The 9,018-nt window shown below is 36.4% G+C and overlaps 1 pseudogene; it reads right to left on the bottom strand.

Annotated features, from left to right (window-relative positions):
- Window positions 1–2,479: 2,479 nt before the first annotated feature.
- On the bottom strand, window positions 2,480–3,701 carry LOC139476099 (delta-type opioid receptor-like; annotated as a pseudogene).
- Window positions 3,702–9,018: the final 5,317 nt, after the last annotated feature.

Genomic DNA, 9,018 nt, shown 5'->3' with positions numbered 1-9,018 from the left:
AAATAACTCGAAATGGATGCACCTTTTAGTTACTTTAGTTAGCATGAAGGGATATACGACCATACACGTATGCCCAGCCAACGAAATAACTTCCTTTTGGACTTCATCTCTAGAACAGCTTCAAGATATATTTCGTAAACGATGCGACAGAAATACAAAGCCCTTTTTATTTATTCCGCAGACCATCTGGTCGAGGGCAAGTTTTTATGTACAATAGAATATTGTATTTCGATACTCAAGTAACCAACATTAAAAATAACAATAATATTTGTTTAGTGAGGCAGAATATGTAAAAGAATATATGCATATACAGAGTGGTTTCATGTTTCTAACAGATAAAAGGATAAGCCATCATAAACAGGGAGTTAACAATGGCTGTAAAGTGATAAATCAAGGAACGATTCATATTCATAAAGATCGCCAAATGCTGACAACCACATTATTATTATTACTTAAGTGTCTTACAATACACTAAATGAAAGGATATACATGGACAAGTAGTATAAAAGTAATAAGATATGGTTGACTTGATGTTTGCTCAAGACTCGTAAACTGGTAATTGTAGCACATAAAAGGGTATTTGCGAATTAAAACTATTCTGTAGCAAATCGCATCAAACCACGGGGGAAAATGTCTTTCAGATTGTGTATGCACTTTTTATAAATGCCAGATCGGTAACTTGGTCTGAAAGAGAACTTATTACAGCCAACAGACTTCTAACTGTAACACGCAAGTATTTTATAGGCTCTTGAATCGTCTTTCTGATTAAAATTTACCTGGGGTTCTGGGATTTGTTTATGTCGTGCGGTACAAGTATGTCGTGTGATTTCACAATTTGTCAACTATTTTAAGTGTCATACCATGTGTACGATAGGTGACATGTAAACGAGTAAAGTGTATTAATTTTCAATGGAGAGGACGTCCCCCAAAGACGAAAAAGAAGTATGGCATTACTGTATTCATAAAATCGTTTTCTTTTCAAATATATTGCTGTCGTGGAGCAGAGGGTACCATTAATTACAACATCTAGGAGTGTAACTGTTAATTATTGCTGTAAGTCTTGTGTGCAAGATTGTGCGAGGTCTTGTGGTTCGAGTGTGGCAGGAATAACGGGCGATGAGAAACAAAAATATAGAACATGAACCACAACGCTCCGTCTTGTAAGCATAGGAATGACGATATGAAGAACTTTTGAAGACATTTTATTGCAGAAAGTACATGTACATAGTGACCTAACGAAAAACAGTACCGACGTTTTGGCATATTCAAAGCATTTATTGAAAAGTCTGTTTTAATGAATATTTGCAGCCATATATGAAGCAACGTAGTATCATCACTTGTCCTTCTCATGGCACTTCTCATCCATACAGTTGGGTAACTACTGATGATGTCCTGAATAAACATATGATTTATACGTACTAAGGTAATAAATGCACTGTGGCTTCAATTGAAAGCTAGCTTATCTGTAGATTCAAACGCGCCATTCTACCATGACAAAACTAAACATGAATATATTGCGTGACGCGGCATGTGGGTTCTCTATATGAATGAAATAATAATAGGCTTGAAACAAAGTATGGTGCTGTAAATACTCAGACATAGGAAAGTGATCGGTTTTAAAGCCATTATAATTTACTTGCAAATATGCCAGACAGCCAAAGTATGCAGCAATGCAAGGTCGTAATTAATATAATTCAATATGAAGTGGGCACCACTTAGGTAAGTTGAGCAAGGGTTACAATGTTAGGTTCGTCTCCTCCCGTCACACTTATGACATCACCTCGCTGACATCCGAATAAGGAATAACAGAAACAACGCCAAACAACTTGAAATACTCTTAAATACTCTTATCGTCTATACTATTTCTGCTCAAACTGAATAGCGGTCGGTCGGGTAGCCCTAGTGGTTAAAGCGTTCGCTCGTCACGTCGAAGACCCATTTTCGATTCCCGACATGGGTACAATGTGTGAAGCCCATTTCTGGTGTCCCCCGCCGTGATATAGCTGGAATATTGCTAAAAGCGGCGTAAAACAATACTCACTCACTCAAACTGTATAGGGTGGTAACCGTTACCTTTAATTCCTTCAAAATGCCTACGAACGATGATTGAAAAAGATCTTTTCTATTCATATTCTATTAATTATTCCGCGGCGATACGGTCTTCTGACTCTGATTAGTCTCTGAGTAACCAATCAGAATCAAACAATGTCCAAACTAATGGTAAAACATTGATATAATAGGTATGGTTAGACTATGGCCTTCACTGAGGGGAGGAGATGAAGATATGACGTAAGGCAACAGCGAGAATCGTATATGGACATTTAACGACATAGAATGTGTTCGTTTTATCATGAATATGTGATAATTCATATGTACACTTGGCTGAATATTGCTGAATCCCTGCATGGTGTTAGGTGACCAGCCATATGTTTTTGTTAAAAAAATATTTGGGACAAATGTGATATTAATATATGTCTCCTTAAATATCTGACTGCATTAACCGGGATCGCATGATGGCCCCTCTTGACATAGAATCAAGATAGATTCTCTGAGGATCTGCCTCGTTTACTGAATGCTTCCTGTTACAAGCATCCTTCATTTTGTTGAAACCAGATCTTAACAATTCTCTAGTTCTTCGACGGAAACTTCCCGAGAAAACCAAATAAACAAAACATTTGATTCCAAAGTTTAGGATATAGAATACATAAAATAGATGATTCCATTTAGCTAATGTAGGATTTCTCACACCGTTTAATGTCATTGCTGTTCGCAGAATCATTACAGGGAAATTTCCGAGCACTGTCAAAATGATGACAGGAAATAGAATGTTGGTAACGCGGACTGATGATTGTGAAGACGGTACTCTGCTCCCATGTGATCTTGTCCAAAGTTCAACCGAAGCGGATATCCGGTAGTATTCGCAACCTCTTATGACAATCAATATTGTTAGTAAAATAATGACACTATAGGGCAATATTGCGACCACGAAAGTATCAATTTTGCTCAAATTATGAAAATGAAATCGTAATTCCTTCCAAGGCATGCAGCGTAGCACATTTTGAAATTTATCTGGTCCAAAGAAATATACAACGTATGAATAACAGGCCACAGCGATAACCGACATGAAAAACATGACGAGCTTTGCTCGAAAAGGAGTACACATGGATGATTTTTTCAAAGGCCAATACACACCAATGAACTTCTCCACAACCATAGCAGCCAGGTACCATATCGACAGGAAAGTGAAAACGTAATTCAAGAAAGTCATGAACTGGCACAGTCCGTCTTGGACGATGATAGGCACTTTGTAATATCCGTATAAAGGTGTGAGGAAAAACGTCCACAGGAACCCGGTGTCCGTCACAGTCACTGCAGCCAGGTATTGGATAGACGAAACTTTCTTCAGGCGGGTGCGTGTAAATACCAGATAAGCCAAGATGTTCCCAAGAGTTCCAACTGACAATATGACAGGATAGCAATAGAAGCTGAATTTGTAAATTCCAATAATCATTGGATCAGGTTGGTACATCCTCCTTGGGATGTACAGTCTCCTGTTCGAAGTATTTTGGAAATTAAAATTGATCACATTTCCTGTAAAATTGTAATCAGTATATTGATTCTCGACATCCATACTCATGGCTTCCTCGGCCATCGCAGTCATTCTGGTAGAGTGGTAACCTTGCAGCGTGGTACCATATCATTCATCCGTCTGCAAAGAAGAAAGATCCAGAATGTAATAATACAGTATAGTTTGAAATTCATTTAACGGATATGAAATCATGTCAGATTCTATATGAAAGAAGTACGGCATAATAAATATCTAAATATCAACGTCTTTATTTTATGATAGTCATTTATTCAAAGTCGGTGAGAAGCAATGCTTTTGAAAGAAAGTCTATCGCGGTTTTTATCATACTTTTGTTGATTTATGACTCCTGTTTTAGTTGAGTGAACAGCGCCTACTACATTTAAGCAATCCCCAATAACAATCAATGTCCGAGCATCGGTAATTATTCCGAAGAGTAACGCCAAATGCGCCAGAGGCCATCAGGCAGGTACCATAAGCACAGACGTTGCTGTTTATTCATCAACGTTAGCCTTAAAGTGCAAGTATCACGAAAAATAGCAATCGGTTTTTCTAACATCATAATGTAGCCAGTATCATGTACAATTCGTTGGCAGAGAAAAAAAGTGTGTAAATGTAAATTTAGCGCTGTTGCACTTAATTAAAAGGACGTTTTTTGATACCTGTATTTGTAACAACCCAAACAAATTTTAAAAGCGCTAACGAGGAGGCTTGGCTTAATTTGCACGGCCGGCTTGGCATGCAAGCTGATTGGATATTATCACCAGGCGTGTACAGAATGCGCGATCGTTTCATAAGTTGTGGGGAGTCCTGTGTTGTATATATAATACCGGTATGTATTCCATGTAAGTCAACAGTATGGCTAGTGTGGGCGTGGTCAAGTAATCTTGGTTTAACGTGAATTATATGATTTTAAAATTGTAAGATATTTTCCTTTTCAATGATAGGTGCGCGGATTCTATTGTAGTCTTTGATAGGCATTTAAAAGATGGAAGAACATGAATACATGACACTTTTTATGAATAATAACTTTTTTATTTTATTGCTTGTCACGACGTTTGAACAGAACTACTTCTAACATTCACATCCCATGATAACTCGAAAACTATTGTCACTGTAAAAGTTGTGATCCGGGTACCGCAAAAAGGAATGAAGTATTTTTTTAGTACGATCGATGCTTCATCATTTATACACAGATCAGCGAACACAGATATTTTAAATACAGAAAAGTCTCACAACAAAATAAAATAAAGTACCGAAACACGAACATAAACGCAATTGTACAAATAGTATATTTGGCACATTGTTTTCTCACCGAATAGTGAATTCAAATGGTGAAATTCACTTTTCCGTTGTTTAATGAAAGAGGAGTATATTTCAATCCTTTAATCCAAGTCATACGAACGAACGTACAGTGTTCAAATGACCATTGCTTACTTGTCTAACAGTTAAAAAAGGTGAAGAAAGGGTTTACTGTGCCAAGAACGTCTGCAGCCGACAATGACTGTGAACGGAGGCTTGCCTGCTAGAGTGCGAAGGGAGGGCGGGCTTGTCATGGGATTAAGCGAGTAATTTTGGAGGTAATTTCCTCCAAGACCTTATATGGAGCCTCTGTATGTAAAGGCTCCGCCTCCGCTGTATTTTCGTTTCCACCTTTGAAATTGATAGACAGGATAAAAGTGCAAACGGACCTTAATTGAGCGTCGCTTTTGATGTTTTGAATACGATATTTGCATATATATACGACATTACAATGTATCCAAATGTTATACATTCCTATGAGACTTGCACTTTAGGAGATTAAACGTATTTCAGATTTACGTATCCAGTAAAGAATATCATAAAATAAAATATTATCGAAGGAGGTCCGTCTTATACATATAGTATTTAATATCGGGGCGACATGCACGTTTATATCCGGTATGTCTAAGTGTAAAGTAAATGAACACCAGTCAGCCTCAAACAAATGTGGATCATCTGGAAAAACATACGTTAGTTTCAAAGACACTGCGAATCAATACCACCAGCATAGCTGCAGGGTTCCAACAAGAGTGGCTGAGAAGTCAGCATTAATCACTGTACGGCCTCGTTATTAACTGTCGAGGCGAGCAGTCCTGGTGGTATGGATATTGAAAATTTATTTAAGATTACAATGGATGACTACCATTACTTTCTCATACATTGGTTGCACAGTGATAACCTGAATAAACTGAATAAGTATGAACTGGTGAGTAAGTGTAGAAAATATAATCGTGTAGGGGTTAGGTTCAGTCAGTTTGATTTGTAACAAACCACCAACTATGACACAAGATCATTACATACAATATTATAAAATATGGAATGACATATAAATGGCAATGTTATAGTTATATGTAACCGTTCAGTATTTCTGAGTATTTTAAATACATAGATTTTGGAACGTGTCTCAAGTCTTTATCTTTTTTAGATGAGAGTAATGTATAAAATGTTCTGAGGTAAGGACAATGACCGTATTTTTCTAGTATAAAAGTAATCTTATGTTGACAGACAGCATCACACAAGTCAATTTCAATAAATATTATTAGAAGGTGACAATTTTGGGGATCCATTTTGATGTTTGATATTCACTTTTACCTTTTTGATACGATATGTTTTAATACTTACTATTCCTACCGAGTTCTCCATAGACCATAAAAACTGGGGGTTGAAGTTCTAAGTCCAAATGCACGTTTGGGGAACATTTTCGAATGCTCCTATAACCGATCCGTATAATATATCGGTACTACAGTAATGTCAAATGCTGAGAAAAGACAGTCAAGCGTCAAGTTAATGTTCTGAGCTCTTTTCAACTGACAGGACTTTGCTTTTGTTACCTGCAACGTGATTTTTTTAATCCATAATTCAATCTGTTCCTCTGTAGGTTATTTACCAGAGATCCATAGTAATCAACGATTTCCAATAGTTGTCCCCCAATATAGAAAATATAGATCCTTTATATAGAATTCTCCACCAATTATTTTTTGGAATATTCACATTCGGCTCCCATTTCGTGCAATATTCATGAAATATATTAAATGTTTTTTTTTGTAATCCACATGACGCCTCATCCCCAAGAATAGTGTCATCTGCGTAAAGCAGAAAGATAAACTGGAAACAGCAGAATTTCTTTTTTATTCACACAATTTATAGTTACCACTTCACAATCCTTTGAAGCTTATAACTGTTCAATGACATAAATGTTTCCATATCGACAATTGTGGAGATACGTTTTCACGAGAGTGACATGGAAAAAGTCTGATATATTGTAATTTGACTGAACTAATTTTTTATATATTCTGGTACATGTTATTAATCTTCTGTACCAATATTTTGCATTCAAGATCAAAGTACTGCTCGCCTAACAGTGCCAGTACGCTTTTGCGGTCAGGGTAGCCTCGTGTTTAAAGCATTCGCTAGCCACGCCGAAGACCCTGGTTAGATTCCCAACATGGGTACAATGCGTGAAGCTCATGTCTGGTGTAACCCGCCGTGATATTGCTGGAATATTGCTAAAAGCCGCGTAAAACCATACTCACTTACTCGCTTTTGTAAGGCGCAAAAGACATTTTCCTTGGATGTTTTAAGACTGTGCATCAAAGTATGAACAACGCATCTATTCTGCAAAGTTGAGGGAAATTATCAGGGAGTCTACACAAAGACTATATAGACACAGTGATATTATTTAAAACCTGCTTGAACTTGTCATACGTTATGATACGAGTATTGTGTAGGAACGTTGTTTGCGTGTATTTAGAAAGTTTGTTATCTGTTTTCCCAAAACAGTTAAGGATACTTGTTTGTTTGTTTATTGTTTAACGCCGCACGCAACAATAATCCAGCTAGACCGAGTCTGGACAAAACAATCCAATGAGCATGGATCCACGCAAATTCAGCGAGTCTGTCCACCCGATACCAAGCATAAGAGGCCTTTACTGCATGGGTTGCTGAAGACCTATTCTACACCGGATCTTCTCAGGCACTTGTAAAGGATACCTGTAAAATGGACCTCTATTAGTTTGGGTCAAGTGGATTACCCTTATGTTCAATTATTGTTTTTATTATTATTTTATTTAAGCATCTTTTATTGTGACTTTTCGTTATAATGCCTGTTAACTAGGACTGAGGCAGAAAATATACCTGACAACAAGATAATCCTTACAAATGGGTAATATTATTCCAATGCTGTCAATATAACATATGTATTCCTTTTCAACATAGTGTAAACCAGGTGACTTTTGCGACTTGTAGTATTTAATCTATTGTCATATATTAACTAGTTGTAAAGTTTCTTTAAATAATGAAAAATTATGTTTTAAATTTTATTTTGCTCAGTTTGCGTATTAAAGTGTTTCCAGACTTTATATGGTGAATGCCTTTTTTCTTTCTTGAAAAAAGTTATTTAAGTGTTTTTTTTATAAATTTCAAATATTTGTGTCTGCGGTTTGATATGCCTTCGACAAGAGATAAACACGTTGGTGACATTAGAATGGAATCAATAATGCTTTTATCCTAACAGGTTGTTAATTTACCAATCAACATAACCTTGCTTAATCTACAGTTACATATCATCACATTTATATCCTTACAAATATCAACTAACTTCAGGCATAAATTGTTATATTTATCAGCGACTTAAGAATCTCTCACAAGTATGAGATTAAGGTGAGATTTTCACTTTCAGACACTGCTCTCATTAAATATGGAGCGTTCAAATATAGTGAAATGAATTTCAGGTTTCATATATGATAACTGGTGATAGGCTTTTAATGCAACGTATACGTGTATGTACACGTCTTGATCAATTTCAAATGTTCATGTCACAAGAAAGGACGATGGACAATGATACTATTGATTTGGAAGATTTCTTGCCTTTCCTTCATTGAATCAGTTGGATTGCACAAAATTAGAACAAGATTATACTCTGTGTCGTCGAAAGAAATCAAACAAATCCAGTAGTTTTTACTGATGGATTTGTCTACAAACATCAAGAGACCACTTTATCGACTGGAGAGTATAGTTCTTTATATTGCTTTGAAACGAATGGTCAAACCAGAAACAGGCTACACTATAACATAACCCAAGTTCCTGAAATTGAACTGCAATCAATGGAATTAATACCTTAAATGTAAGTAACATTCTCAGTCAATAATTAGTTTCCCAAAACGTCTAAATTTTCATTTTTCAGGACCCACTAACATTTCTTTTTTTCAACACGAAACGAATTTCACCTAAATTGTGCATTTATAGGAACGTGTTGCAGAACCTGGACTCCGGATGTCCTGCTTGTAGCTGCACAGGCTCATCATACTGCTATCAACCAGCTTTTCACATAACCACAGGCGTCTTGAGTGTTTTCGGTCAGTGTGTTATGTAATTGGTAGAATGTCTGTTATTCATATATGTACGAAAATATC

This window comes from Haliotis cracherodii, unplaced genomic scaffold (assembly GCF_022045235.1).
Source record: "Haliotis cracherodii isolate W230 unplaced genomic scaffold, xgHalCrac1.p SCAF_3, whole genome shotgun sequence".
Taxonomy (NCBI): Eukaryota; Metazoa; Mollusca; class Gastropoda; order Lepetellida; family Haliotidae; genus Haliotis; species Haliotis cracherodii.
This window is presented reverse-complemented; position numbering and strand designations above follow the sequence as displayed.